The sequence below is a fragment of the Rhinolophus sinicus genome, chromosome 18 (genome assembly GCF_057876585.1).
Source record: "Rhinolophus sinicus isolate RSI-liver-muscle chromosome 18, RSI-T2T, whole genome shotgun sequence".
NCBI lineage: Eukaryota > Metazoa > Chordata > Mammalia > Chiroptera > Rhinolophidae > Rhinolophus > Rhinolophus sinicus.
In genome coordinates, this window is record NC_142518.1 from 34,395,389 (window position 1) to 34,411,506 (window position 16,118).

The window sequence follows — 16,118 nt, forward strand, 5'->3', positions numbered from 1 at the left end:
GTCACTGAATTGTACACTTTAAAATGGCTAATGATTAATTTATGTTATGTAAATTTTACCTCAACTTAAAAAAAAGACACTGGACACCAAATTGTGTTGAACACATTAAAATGGCGAATTTTATGTTATATGAATTATACCTCAAAAAAAATAGTAGTGGAAAAAAGATGTTGCTGGAACATCTAAAAGGACAATGGAGCTAGGACTTTATCAAGCTTTCAGTAAAGGTAGTGAGGGAGAGCAGAATATGCCACCCTAGAATGTACCACTTAAGCATGTGGATTATTTCAAGCTGAAGACAATCAGGACCCATTAGATGCAGGAAGAACATTTTACCACACCCTTAACTACCTAAAAGAATTTAGATAGGGGCCCTGTACCAGCAAGGGAGCTATTACCAGAACAAACTTTTTATATCAGAAAGACCTATCCTGTTTCCCCCAAAATAAGACCTAGCCGGACCATCAGCTCTAATGCGTCTTTTGGAGCAAAAATTAATATGAGACCCGGTCTTATAGTAAAATAAGAGACCCGGTCTTATCTAACATAAGACCAGGTCTTATATTAATTTTTGCTCCAAAAGACGCATGAGAGCTGATGGTCCGGCTAGGTCTTATTTTGGGGGAAACACGGTACCTGCATAGCATGGCAAATATTTGTTTACCTGTGAATTGTCCTCCTCCCCTTTGAAGCCCCAGACATCTACCCACTTCTCTTTAGCTCGGGATGGCATACAAGCTTCAAATACCTAACTGCCAAGGAGTCCCATGTTTTTATGGGGCTTCTGTATGCACAAAGTTTGTTTTTTTTAGGTTAACCTTTTTTAAAGATTTTTATTAAAATACAGCTAACATACAGTATTATGCTAGTTTTTGGGTGTACATCATGGTTATTCAACATTTATATACCAAAAAACTGATCACCATGATAAGTCCAGCAACCATCTGACACCGTATCACACTATCAGAATATTATTGACTATATTCCCCGTGCTGTACATTACATCCCCATGACTTACTTGTTTTATACCTGTGATTTGAACTTCTTATTCACCTTAACCTTTTCCCCCACTTTTAAATTTTTTTCAAGTACAGTTGACATTCAATATTATTTTATACTATATGGTACACACCTGAAATTGATGTTAATCTGTCTTATGTCAATTTAATTATTATACCAGACAAAGAACCTAGAAGGAAAGAAGGGAAGTTTTCCACCCCTATAGTAGTATTCAATTTGAAAAAAATTTTTCTCTTTATAATCAGGTAGGAAAATGTGAAGAGAATATTAATAGCTCTCACCAACCTCTATGTATTGAATGCTACTGGTATATATTTGTGAATGACCAATGTCTAGGTTCTATTTGATGAAAAAGTTACATTGTGAGACATTAAAGAAGAAAGTACTAGATAATAATAAGGATAAATGCATGCTATTATAGGTTAGTAAACAATACAAAATTTATATACATTTAATGTGGTGGTACTTATTCTTCCCCCAAAAGCTGTTATTAAATCAATAGTTTCTCTTACGATTATGGAGTCTTAGAATTAAGGAAATAAACCATAATAAATTTTGTATTGCACATAGAGAATGGCTCCTTTATATATGCCAATGGTATATTTATAGAAATTTATCATATGTAACTTATCATATGAAACCCCAAAATACGCCTCATTGGCATAGGGATTATCTTGAGCTGATTATTTTTACAAAACAAAACACACAGGAGAGATTCTGAAATCCGACTAAAAGTTACGCTTTTGTAAGAGACATTTACATTTATAAGGAAAATCTCCATTTGTAAGAGTGTCTCCCTCTCTGTACCAGGAAGAGGGGGAAAACTAAATGTTTAGAAACATAAATGGAGAAGGCATGGATTTAAACCTTCATAACAACCATACTCTGTTTTATTGTGTTTTGCCTGATAACCTCCCAGTAACTGGCCTCCCCCTATTTCCCACTCCCACATTTTTCATCTTTAGTAAATATGGTATTTAAGATGATGGCTTGGGCCATTTCTGGGAGTCACTCAGTTTTCCTGGGTATCTCCCATGTATACAGTTTTCCTGGGTATCTCCCCCATATATCTCCCATTGCTATTAAACTTCTATTTGTTTTTCTTCTGTTGCTCTGTCCTTTATTACAGGGGGTAACTGAGCCAAGAACCTAAAAGGGTAAAGGGATAACTATTTTTTTTCCTTCCCTATATAAGTTAACTTACAAAAAAATTCTAATAAATTTAAAACACAGAAATTATGCAAGTTATAGTCATTGATCACAAAGTAATACAATTGGAAATGTATCATGTAACTATAAACAAAAATTGTCACTCATAATAATTGTGAATCCCAAGAATAAATATTATCTGTCAAAATAGACTTCTCTTAGTTAACTGCACCCAAATTCATAACAAGGCTAGCAGCCATTGCTGACAGAAGCCCATCACATATTCTGCATATCAGGAAAAGCCACAGACTGAGCTTCCAACCCCCAGTACTCTGTCCCAGCCTGTTTACACCCAGAGTCAACCACAACCACAAGAAGTTCCTGGTTTCATCTTCTGACCAATGGACTGAGACCTGGCCCATCCAATCAGAAATGTTTAAAACAGACCAAATTGGGAACTTGGGCAGGAACTTTCTCTATAAAAGATGGCCTCCCTTTGCCTTGGTGGAACATGATTTAGGTTGCTATTGGAATCTGTGTCTCCGAGGCTGCAGCTCTTTTTGCTCAAATAAATGTTTTCATTCTTTATTACAGTTTGAAATTGATTTTGGTTTACATAATTATTATGCTGAAAATAAATTTTTAAATACAACAAATATAGGATCTAATAAAATTTAAAGACGTACAAACCTGTAAGATGCAGGCAAATCTGTGATTTTGAGTAACTTACGGGATTTAGATTATTACTTTAGAGAATTTATCAGAACTAACTTAGTTCAATGTGCTAACTCAGCAATTCTCAGCCTAGGCATCGAATTCGGACCTTGAAGAGAACGACGAGAGCCAAGCCTAAATAAATTATATCAGGGGTGGCCGGTTGGCTCTGTTTGTTGGAGTGCAGTGCTCATCACAAGGTCACCGGTTCGATTCCCACATGGGCCAGTAAGCTGCGCCCTCCACAACTAGATTGAAAACAACAACTTGACTTAGAGCTGATGGGTCCTGGAAAAACACACTGTTCCCCAATATTCCCCAATAACCGTGTTTTTTCCTCAAAGTCTATTAAAAGAATAAAAAATAAATTATATCAGAATCTTGAAGCAAGTAAGAGTGGCATTAGTATTTTTTAAAACTTCCCAAGTAATTCTGAAATGCAGTCAGAGTTCTGAACCCGTGAGCAATGGACTGAACAAAAATTTCTCAAACAGGTAAGATTCTAGCAAAGACGATCAAAAAAATATATAAGTAAATAAAACATTGCATGACAAAGAGATAATAAATTATAAGATATAAATTATCGAGACGTCATAAAAATGGCAGTGTGAGGTGAGTCTCTTGAAATCTTCCCTGGAATTTACCACAAATTGAACAACTATAACTCCACAAAGGACTCCCTGCACAACAGACAGGCAAAAGTAAGACGGGCACTACTGAAATCACAGAAAGGTGGGCAAATGGTGCAAGAAGGGGAGGAAGGAAGGGAGAAGGCGGAGACTGGGACACAAGGGTACAGGAACAGACATAACTCGGTGCTCTGAGTTCGCCGCATTCTGGAACAATGGCAGCTGCGGGAGAGGGAAGAACTCAAGACTGCTAGGGCTCCGCTTATGGTCCACAGGCCTGAAGGGACAGCATATGACACACCTGAACCCAAGGCTCACGGCAGACCTCGGAGAAAAGACTGAGGGAAGAATGCTGAAAATGGCGGTTTAAGTCCTCACTGCCACAGAGAACGGAAGCCTTAGGCACTGAGACTAACTGCCCCCTCCCTACCCTCCAAGAATGCACCCCGCCCCCACCTGCCCAGTGCTAGAAGCAGAATAGTAGCAGTGTCAGATCAAAAGAACAGAATATTTGCTGTTCTGAGAACTGTGGTCCACAGACATGGACTCCTAGCCCAACTAGTTCCAGCAAAGGGGAGGGAGCTGTGGAAGCAGGACTGGCTGTGGTGATCACTGTCATTGCTCTGGGCCACCTCTCACAACTCACCCTGCCCCTGTCCCCACTTATCTGGGCAGATCCCTGCAGGAGTAAACAGAACTGCTGAAACATACGGGCTCTGAATCTGGTGCAGGAAGAGTTTTGGAACTTCAAAAGCTCTCCACATCACCCCATGGAAGTTGCGCCACAGGCAAAAGAATGAAACTGGACTGCTATCTGTCACCATGAACCAAAATTAACTCAAAATGGATCAAAGACTTAAGCATAAGACGTGAAACAATAAACTGCATAAAAGCAAACATAGGTACTAAATTTATGGATCTTGGGTTCAAAGAGCATTTTATGAATTTGACTCCAAAGGCAAGGGAAGTAAAAGCTAAAATAAATGAATGGGACTATATCAAACTTAAAAGCTTCTGCACAGCAAAAGAAACCATCGACAAAATAAAGAGGCAACCAACTGAATGGGAGAAGATCTTTGCAAACAGTGCCTCCGATAAGGCGCTAATACCCAAAATATACAAGGAACTCATGCAACTCAACAACAAAAAAACAAACAACCCAATTGAAAAATGGGCAGAAGACCTGAAGAGACATTTCTCCAAAGAGGACATACAAATGGCAAATAGACATATGAAAAAATGGTCAACATCACTAATCATCAGAGAAATGCAAATAAAAATCACAATGAGGTATCACCTCACCCCAGTCAGAATGGCTATCATCAACAAGACAAATAGTAACAAGTGTTGGAGAGGCTGTGGAGAAAAAGGAACCCTCATACACTGTTGGTGGGAATACAGATTGGTGCTGCCACTATGGAAGACAGTCTGGAGGATCCTCAAAATATTACAAATAGAATTACTACATGACCCAGCAATTCCTGTCCTAGGTATCTACCTAAAAAAATCTGAAAACATTTATCCATAAAGACAAGTGTGTTCCAATGTTCACTGCAGCTTTATTTACGGTGGCCAAGACATGGAAACAACCCAAATGTCCTTCGATAGATGAATGGATAAAGAAGTTGTGGTATATGTACACAGTGGAATACTATTCAGCACTAAGAAAACATGAAATTGTACCTGTTGTGACAACATGGATGGATCTTGAGATTATAATGCTAAGCAAAATAAATCAGACAGAAAAAGTAGAGAACCATATGATTTCACTGATATGTAATATATAAATCGAAAACAACAAAAGAACGCAAGAGAAACAAATGAAAGAATAAAAACTCATAGACATAGACAATAGTTTAGAGGTTACCGGAAGATAAGGGGAAGGAGGGAGCGGAGCTCTAGAAGAGGGTAAATGGGGTCTAATATATGATGATGGGAAGAGAACTGACTCTTGGTGGGGAACACACAATGTGAGATATAGCTAACGTATTACAGAATTGTACACCTGAAATCTATGTAACTTTACTAACAATTGTCACCCCAATAAACTTTAAAGGAAAAAAATATGTAAATTATCTTACGACAAATTATGTAAGCTTAAGATTGTGAACTATCAAAACACAATGCATAAATAACCACGTAAGAAGTGAACAAATTACCCAAAAATTGCCCCAACAAAGGCTCCAACCAAGATGATTGACTAATGGATTCTCTCAAACTTCCAAGGGAAAAAAATTACATTATGTAACTCCCCCAGAATACCAAAAATGATGGAAAGCCACAAAGGTGAATTCCAATGCCTGATAGACATACCATAAAAAAGTAAACTATGGAGCAATAGTTGTCACCCTGGATGCACATCAGAATCACCGGTAGAGCTTTTCAAACTCCTGATGCTTGGGGCGCGCGCGCACACACACACACACATACACACATACACACACACACACACACACACACACACACACATAAATCAGAATCTCTCAGATTGGGCCTAAGCATCAGTGATTTTTAAAAGTCCCCATATGATTACAATGTGCAAGCCAAAGTTGAGAACTGCTCCAGAACAATTTCACTACTTATGATTTATAGAGCAAAGATCCTAACTAAATTACAAGCAAACAGAATTAAATAGTCGGTAACAGTTATAAGTCACCTACATACACAAAAAGCAGCATTTTCCTCCCAGATACAAAAAAGTTTCCAAATTAAGAAATAAGGGTAAATATGTAATGATCTCATATTGTTTCCTACAACATATATTTTAAAATATAAAAGTAATTCCTTAACAAGATTTAAAAGCATCTGCTTTAAAACAATAGCCTAAATATTCAGCATTAAAATTAAACTATGTGTCTACTACAACCAGGAACAGAACAAAAATGCCCTACCAACATCATTATTTAATATTGTTTTTAGGAGTTCTGGACAACGTGAGAAGGTATGAAGTAAAAATTAGAAAGGAAGAGACAAAAGTATCATTATAGGCAGATAAAATAATGGCCTAGGTAAAGGCTGAAAACCTAAGAATAAATGAAAGATTTCAGTATAACCTCAACTGAATCAAAAATATTCTTATGCACTTGCAATAACCAGCTGAAAATACAGTGGGAGGAAAAAGTATGTTCACAAGAGAATTAAAAAAAATTACAAAACACTTAAAATTAGTTTTAATCAAAACTCTGTGACCCTGATAAAACTCTAAAAATATTTACTAGAAGAAACAGAAGAAGTTGACTATCAGGATAGGTGAAGTATATTCTGGATAAGCAGAATAAAATGCCGTATTTCAAGTGGGTATTTCATTGGTATGTTAGAGAGACTTAAAAAAATAATTCGAAGTCTACTTGATAAAATAAAAATGCCAGCCTATTAAAGATAATTATGAAAAGGGTAATGTAGGAGACCTAACACTCCCAGATTTTATAGCATACTATAATGGTTCAATTGTTTAATTAGTGCTACACCGCAGTAACAAGAGACATACTAACATGTGGAAAAGAATAGATGGTTTGGAAATAGACTCTATTACATATAGGAATTTACCACATGGTGAAAGAGGAGTCACATATCAATAAGTGAAAAAAGTACTAACTTAGAAAAGTACTAACTTGGAAAAACCACTTAAAATAAACTATAACCCAAGTTAAATACCAGATGGATTGTTAACTTAAATGTAACAAATCAACCCTCCAAAAAACACTTATAAATGTGTCAAAGCCTTGAAAGGAAGGATAACCATTCAAGGCCTAGGAGAAAAAGAAAATTATGAAAGGAAAAATTAAAATTTGACTACAAACACAAGTTATAACTTCAAAAGACCAAAATACAAATAAAAAACAAACAACATACTGTTAAAAAAAGAAGGAAGTAGAAAGGAAGGAAGGAAGGAAAGAAGGAAGGAAGGAAGGAGAGGGAAGGAGGGAGGGGAGAGGGAGGGTGGGAGAGAGAAAGAAGGAACATGCCCAAGGTGGAGTCACTTCACCAAGACAGCAAACCAAGAATTAATGGCAGTTTTGGCCCTTCTCAGGAATGTAACCTTAAACCAGTCTGGAATTCTCTAGCAAGATAATCTGCCTGATAAGACCTGCTGCTTTCCGCCTAAAGAAAGGTCACCTTGCCTGAATCAACCCTTTCTTTTCTTTTGCTAATAACTTTCCTGTTCCTCTCAGTTTCTGCCTGTAAAAACCTTCTATTTTGTACAACTTCTCAGAGGACCTCTGTCGTGCGGGAGACCCTGCTTGCTGCGCCATTTTTCAGGCAGGGCGGCCTGCGGGGTCTCTGCTCCCGCTCCCCACACAAGAACGCAGGATATGGTGAGGCCAAAAAGGAACACCCACGGAGCCATAGGTAGGGGAGTCATACCACTATGGTCTCACTGGAGGCTGGGCCCACTGGACGCATGACCTGCCATCCGCCTTTCCACCAACCGACCAACCCACGACTCCTCCACTCTGTTCCTCTACTCTCTTCCGCTCTCCTCGGCTCTCCTCTTCCGCTCTCCTCGGCTCTGCTCGGCTCCTCGGCAATCCTCGGCAGTCCTCCATAGCCGGCAGTCCTCCGTAGCCGCAGCAGTTATACCAGCAGCCAATCAGCTAACTGGCCACAGCCGACAGCCAATCAGCCACAGCCGAGCCAGCACCCTTCCACGTGAGGCCGAGAGCCTGTAAAGTACTCTCTGGGGCTCCGTCCCCACAACCTCTCTATTTACTAGGTGGGGTGCTATCCGATTCACAACTTATTCAATAAAGCTAATTAGATCTTTAAATTTACTCAGTTGAATTTTTGTTCATTAACAATAGTAATAAAATTTTGGAAAATATGACAAAAGTTTAATTTATTTTATAATTTTTAAAATTAACTTTTAAAACACCCTAAAAAAAAGAAATGAAAAAGAACTTAAAATTCAGGAATGTGTCAATAAATAAAAGTGTTCACTCTAAGAAATTATCAGTTAAATGCAAATTAAAATAAGTGAGGCACTGAATTTGTTTCTCCTATTAAATGGACCTGGTAGGATTATTCAGCATGGATGGGATGTTAAATTACTACAATTCTTCTTGGGCAATCTGGTGCTATGAGGAGCCATTTTGAAATTACTATACTTCTCAGGAACTCCATTTCTGGGTATGCAGCCCAAAGAAACAAACCAAAAAATGGACAAACATACATGCAAAGACGTTCTTTGCAGCATTTTCTTTTATTAGAGAAAAAAAAACTAGAGTAAGGGAACATAAAGAGTTAACAAAAAGGGAAGTATCTGGTGAATTATCGCACATCTACTTACTCCTGGATTTTGATGAAGGTACTAGTAGGAGGTTTTTGAAAACTATGCAGCAATAAGAAAAATTCTGATATGCAGAAATATTGAGTGAAAAAAAAAACGCAGGACTGAAAATGGCAAATACAATTATAAATATGTCTTTGAAAGCATCTATATTTGAATTATGATTTAAAAACTATTAACTGCATTTTTCGAAAAGAATGGGGGAGAGAAAAGAACAAATAGCAAGCAATGGTGACAACTCTGGTGGAGACCTGGCTGGGCTGCCGGATCAGGGTAGCAGTCATCTGGGCCAGAGGTGGGAGTGGGAAGCAGGGGGCAGGGAAGCGGCAGCTGAGGGGTGGACTGACCTGAGGTGGAAGCGGAGGGGTCGCAGATTAGGGGGAGTGCTTCCGGTGGCCAGAGGTGGGAGAGGGGAGCAGGGGGCAGGGAAGCGGCAGCTGAGGGGTGGACTGACCTGAGGTGGAAGCGGAGGGGTCGCAGATTAGGGGGAGTGCTTCCGGTGGCCAGAGGTGGGAGTGGGGAGCAGGGGCGGGGAAGCGGCAGCTGAGGGGTGGACTGACCTGAGGTGGAAGGAGGGGGTCGCTGATTAGGGGGAGTGCTTCCGGTGGCCAGAGGTGGGAGAGGGGAGCAGGGGGCAGGGAAGCGGCAGCTGAGGGGTGGACTGACCTGAGGTGGAAGCGCTTCCGGTGGCCAGAGGTGGGAGAGGGGAGCAGGGGGCAGGGAAGCGGCAGCTGAGGGGTGGACTGACCTGAGGTGGAAGCGGAGGGGTCGCAGATTAGGGGGAGTGCTTCCGGTGGCCAGAGGTGGGAGTGGGGAGCAGGGGCGGGGAAGCGGCAGCTGAGGGGTGGACTGACCTGAGGTGGAAGGAGGGGGTCGCTGATTAGGGGGAGTGCTTCCGGTGACCAGAGGTGGGAGTGGGGAGCAGGGGCGGGGAAGCGGCAGCTGAGGGGTGGACTGACCTGAGGTGGAAGCGGAGGGGGTCGCTGATTAGGGGGAGTGCTTCCGGTGGCCAGAGGTGGGAGTGGGGAGCAGGGGCGGGGAAGCGGCAGCTGAGGGGTGGACTGACCTGAGGTGGAAGTGGAGGGGTCGCTGATTAGGGGGAGTGCTTCCGGTGGCCAGAGGTGGGAGTGGGGAGCAGGGGTGGGGAAGCGGAAGCTGAGGGGTGGACTGACCTGAGGTGGAAGTGGAGGGGCCGCTGATTAGGAGGAGTGCTTCCGGTGGCCAGGACGGGTGGCTGCACCCTGCCTCCTACGGGCTCCGCTCTGGTAGCCAGGACTGGTGGACCGGGTGAGCTGTGCCCTGCGCCCTCCCACTCTGCTCCCTGCACCCCCCTCTCCGCTCCCTCCCGCCTCGGCTCCCTGCACCCCTCCCACTCCGTTCTGGTACTGGGTTCTGCTCTGCCCTTCTACAAATTGGTGGAGGCCTATACCTCTAGTCCAGAAGCCCAGTTCAGGGGTGCCCAGTGTGTGGTCTCTACAGGACCTGCAGTCTTTTTAAGGGCTTTTATATCTTGGAACGTTCTCCTAAATCAAACGGAAGAGGTTTATGGTGCCCCGGAAGTGTCTTAATATCCCAGAAGTGCTCTGTCATACCGGAAGTGCTTTGTGTGGAAAAGCGTGGTTAGTAATCTCGGAAACACACCGAAGGCTTGGACGCTAATCCAAGCCTTCGGTAGGTTTCATTTTTGCGACTTTTCCAAAACGCTTTGGAATCATAAACTCAGTGGAAGGCCTTTGAAATCTCTGGAACAGTGAAAACTATGATGGGGTGGTAAAAGAACCAGGAACGGTCCGTAGCTGTCGGAGCAGAGCATAGTCCGGTACCACAGGAGCGGCACAGAGGTAGGATCCCCCAGCAAATCAAACACTTCTGGGATCCCAGTAGCGCGGCCCCTTCCGGCTGTCCAGCTCATAGTTCGACATCGCCGTTCGGGAGACGCCAGCAGCCCTGAGTGCCTGAAAGCCCAGAAGGAGTACCTTTTGGCCTTTTTAAGTGGAAGTTTTCCTGGGGCTCATCCCACCAAGGAAATTCCTCCTCTTCCCTTTCCTCAGGCCCAGGTGTGGGTGGAGCGCCCTCTAAAGACTGTCTGATTCAGAGCATTCCGGGTTCCTTTTGTCTGTGAAATCTCATCTGTGCCATTCCCTACACGCTGTGCCAGCCCCTTTCTAGAAGAAATGGGTTCTCTAGAGGATGCCTGCAACTTTAGATTTGATTCCAAACACAGTTCCCGTAATTCCATGAACCCTGAATTTGCAGCCAAAGCTGGGGGTCAAGATGGTAACACTGAGGAACCGAACACGGTCCAGAGAGGGAGAGGCAGGCAGAGAGACCAAGGCTCCTCAGTGACCTACGGGATGTCTATCCAAAGCATGTTGGTAAAATCAGTGTCAAAAGGAAAGGGAGAGGCTGCCACTAGTGCAAAACAGAGCACAGGAAAGCATGGACAAAGACCAGCTAAGACTGTCACCTTTTCTAGTCCTCAGAAACAGAAACCTTCAGCCCCAGAGGTCAGAGCAGAGAAGGAAAAGACAGTTATAAAGATGAGTGACTACCTTGACAGGGTAGTGCTTACAGATCCTCAAAAGAAACCCAGTATGAAGCCACTTGGTGACCAAAGAGCAGTCATTTTTGAAAAAGGCTCTCCAGCCCTAAAATTTCTAGACAAGCATGCCGCTAATTCAGAAATCCAAAAGCATAAAGAAAGGAGAGTGGTGATTAAGCACCCCTCTTCAGGAAGTGACTGGTCTAACTTGGATGAGATTTCTGCAGCCAGAGTCTCCCAGGAGAAGCCAGTCTCACTGAGTCTCTCCAGAGTTTCAAAGCCTTCATCCTTCACCACTGACCGTGTCATATATCAGCGTCCTTTGTACAGTGGTCCTTTGCATGACTATGCCAGCTACCAAACCAGCAGTCACAAGCCTTCTCAAAATCCCTGCCTGGGTAGCAGCAACAACAATATATTGCAGGCTGGGAAGAGCCGCCGCAGCTTCTCCAGTAATTATTCCTCGAGCTGTACAGTGCGCTCCCAGAACTGGTCCAGAGACCTGAAGGCATCAGAGAAAGGTCATTCCCAGAATTCTAGTTCATTTCGTTTTCCCAGAAGTTCAGAAGCAAAGATGAAGGAGAAAAGAACATTCCAAGAGGAGAAAAGAACATTCCAAGAGGAGACACCATCATGTACTTGGGGAAGACATGCATCTAGTTCCCTGCGAAAGAGCCACTGGGAACAAAGGCTAAAAGAGGGTTTCATTGATACCCATTGTCACTTGGACATGCTCTATTCCAAGTTGTCTTTCAAAGGGACCTTTACCAAGTTCAGAAAAATTTACAGCCATTCCTTCCCTAAGGAATTTCAGGGCTGCATCACTGATTTCTGTGATCCTCGCATATTAAGGGATGGCCTATGGCAGAATCTGTTGAAAGACGATCTGGTTTGGGGAGCCTTTGGCTGTCACCCCCATTTTGCAAAATTCTACAGTGAGTATCATGAAAGAAATCTTTTGAAAGCCTTACAGCACCCCAAGGCTCTAGCATTTGGAGAAATGGGTTTGGATTACTCTTATAAGTGCACTACACCTATCCGACAGCAGCACAAGATATTTGAAAGACAGCTGCAGCTGGCTGTGTCTCTAAAGAAGCCCTTGGTGATCCACTGCCGAGAAGCTGACAAAGATCTGCTGGACATCATGAAAAAATTTGTGCCCCCTGACTACAAGATCCATAGGCACTGCTTCACTAACAGTTACCCAGTCATTGAGCCCCTTTTGAAGTACTTTCCCAATATGTATGTGGGCTTCACAGCAGTCCTGACTTACACTTCAGCTTCTGAGGCCCGGGATGCTCTGAAAAAGATTCCACTGGAGAGAATTGTCGTGGAAACTGATTCTCCCTACTTCCTTCCTCGTGGGGTTCCCAAAAGCCTTTGCCAGTATGCCCACCCAGGCATGGCCCTGCACACAATTCAAGAGATTGCCAGAATCAAAGATAAGCCACTCTACCACATCTTGGCCACCTTGCGTGGGAACACTAGTCGCCTCTACAGTATTTAATCAGAGAGGGCACAGTCAGGAGTACTCCAAATAAAAGGAGACCAGGAGCCTGACAACATAGACTTGGTTTGAACTCTGCCTGTATCCCAGGCCAACGATGTACTCAGCAAGCCCACTAGCACAGAAAAAAACCAGGACAAGATGTTTTCCTCAAGACCTCTTTATAAGACTTCTGTTTCTGGCTGGTGAGATGGGGTGCAATGCGATGGGAGGAGAGGTAAGGGGATCTTGATTTTATCAGGGTTTTTCCTCCCAGCCAGACTGCCAGCATAGTCAGTAAAGAAGAAAGAGTTCGTTAGCGTACAGAGAATTTGCTAATCTAAATTCCTGTTCCTTGCAGTCTGTGTTGTTGAGGTGTTGATGAATAAAATCACCCTCCTACTTGTGTTTAAAAAAAAGAAAACAAGGAATGTTGGATTTTAATAGTAAGTTAGGTGATTTATTCTGTTTATTCCCTGAATGTATTTGTTATTATAGGAATTCTATAATCCATATGGGTTGTTGTTAAATTCATAAATTCAGTGACTGTTCAACTTGGAATTTATTATTTCTACAGATAAACCAACACTAACATTTCCTCGAAAAGGAAACTGATTCAGATAAAAATTAGTTAATAGTCATAATGTGCCAAGGGGGGCTGTGGAGGAGCTTAGAGTGATGGGGGCCAAATCGGGTGAATCATAGACCACCACTGAGGAGATAAGTTTTGAATCTGAACTGAATTCTCAACAGTTGTATAATTCCAAAGCTCTTTAGATATCCAGTATATAATACTAGCAACTGTTCTTTCAAATTGCTGTTATTCTTAACAAGACCCAAATGTATACCACTTAGAAACACTGTTCTCCAGAAGGGCTTCAAAAGCATCAACAAGACAGAAACAGAGAAGAGCTTCAGTTGCCCACTTGACAAATAGCCAATGAAAATAGACCCAGAATACTCCAGACTTCTCTAGTTTCTTTTGTGCCCATTTATCTGGATCCAGAAAAATCAACTAGCTCCTTGCCATTTGGTTCCCAGCTCAAATGTCTCCTCCACAGAGAAGCCCTCCCTGGTCACCAATCTATAGTGCTCACCTCAACTGGGAGGAAAAAAATCCTTAGCTTATTGTTTTGATTTAATCATAGCATTTAGCACTGTTTGAGATTATGTTGTTAATTTTTTTGTGTTCATTGGTTATCTTCCCCACTAGGTTGTACGTTTACAAGCTTGTCAGTCTCGTTCACACTGTCCATATATCCAATATTAGAATAGTGCCTGGAACAGAGCAGGCACTCCTCAGCAAAGATTTCTTAAATTAACATATGGATGAATAACAGACTTCATTAACACCTTGGAGTTAATGACAGTATTTGGACAAGGGGATATTAGGAAAAGAGAAATAATACCATCATATTTCTAGCACCCCTGTTTAATTCAAAAGGCAAGGCAAGGATGAAAGGCCACATATACTCTGCTGTTAGATGTCATCCATAATAAAAGAAATAAATAAGGCCAAGCCTTACCAGGAACTTGATAGTTCATATTCTCTATAAATAACACTGAGTATATCACAGATTTTCCCCTTTGTTGAAAATCCAGTCTTTTAAGAAGAAAGTATCAGAAAGCGGTAGCTGGAGTGCTTCACACAAAAGAAGCTGATGTAATGTTAAAGGTGTGATTTGATTCTATTTTTCAAGACAGAAAACCTTCAAAAATTAAGCCAATGTTTTGAATTAAGAAATGTTTTTTTCCATTTAGTGTACACTTTCAATAGAGATTGCTCAAAGTGTGTCCCTCAACCCAGAGGAGCCCTGAACTTTTTATAAAGGATTGCAGAAAAGAGGGTTCCATGGACACACATTCTATAAAAATACTGAGTTGTGGACACACATTTTGGGGAAATACTGAGTTGTACAAAGTTCCACAGATTTTTGTTTATTTCTGGATCTTGCATGTCCTTCGATATGTTAATGTGAGCCACAAACACTCGTGGGTGTTTCTCAAAGTTACTTCTAGATAATTTTGATTAATTTGAGGTCAGTTCAATGAGTTCACGTTCTTTGGGAACGTGAATTTAGGAAATGCTACCTCAGTCAGACTCTCTCTGTTGCAAAGCCCTTATCACATTTTGTATGTATCTCTCTACTCATCATATTCTAACATCCTCTTTCATTTACCTTTCTCACTACATAACATCCACGGAGAACAAAATGTCATTTATCTGGTCCTAGCAAAGTGACATTACCAAGCGGGCATTTTAAAAATGGGTGTGAATAAACGGTTGCATTTGTAAGTACACATTTAACAAGATAAAGAGGATATATACATAATTAGTTTTCCTTTCTGAAAAAAAAAAGATCTTTTTATAGAGAGAAAATACTTTTCTTACCTGCTTCTCTCCCTCTACATTTTTCATGGCAAATCATAGACTATACTCTAGTGTTTCTAACATGCAGGAGCGAGCCTTGCCATATTCAGCTTTATTTCTGCAAGAATGGGAGTGAGCAATGTAGTCTTTTCTGAGTGTAGTATATCTAGAGTGGCCTAAACCAAAAATCACAATCTTCCTTTACTTATTTCATGAATGAAATAAAGAACACTTCACCTGTTCATGTTACTAGTAAAAAAAAACATACACGCACACACAGCAAAAACTTACAATTCAAATGTGCAAAATTTGGAGTACTTTGTAAATAGTTTTCTACTTTGTAAACAGATATTCCATTGAATCTCGAAGAATGATGATTTAGCATTCCTATGTTTGTATGGCACTTGGTGTGTCTACTCTACCGTTCTGGTGACATCAGAAAGCCATGAAGGCAGCCGGTGATCTAGAAATTCAATTTGCCGTTAGTGGTCCCTAGCCCATCAGTCAGCCTGGAGTCACAGGACCTCTCAGGCCCATTAACAGGCTCCCTGAACCTTGGCAGTCATTTCACTGTGGGTCAATATTTCCCTTCACTTAAATTTTAGAAAGGCAGCTGCTTTCTGTCTTAAAGCAAAAAAGGAACAACTTTGTCTTGGGAGATGGGGGATTCTGTTTCTTTCAATTGGTCTTTATTCATATCTGACTTCAAAATTAGTACCTGCTTATTGTAGAATTTTTGAGACTACTGAAGAGCACAAAGTGCAAAAAAAATAGTCCATAATCCTACTACTTAGAAACAATCACTTTAACAATTGGAGTATCTCTTTGGCAGTTTCTCTAATGTTGGCCAATTCCAGCTTTGTTCTCCTTGAGTCAATTTTGCTAGTTAATATTTACTATAATATTCATTTCACTTCATA

General features: G+C 41.5%; 1 protein-coding gene and 1 pseudogene across 1 annotated transcript in view; one reads left to right on the plus strand and one right to left on the minus strand.

The window, feature by feature from the left end:
- The window catches only part of EFHC2 (EF-hand domain containing 2), a 267,304-nt gene that overhangs the window by 181,097 nt on the left and 70,089 nt on the right, over nt 1-16,118 (minus strand). The window lies entirely within an intron of this gene.
- On the plus strand, nt 8,997-15,135 carry LOC109438359 (3'-5' RNA nuclease TATDN2 pseudogene; annotated as a pseudogene).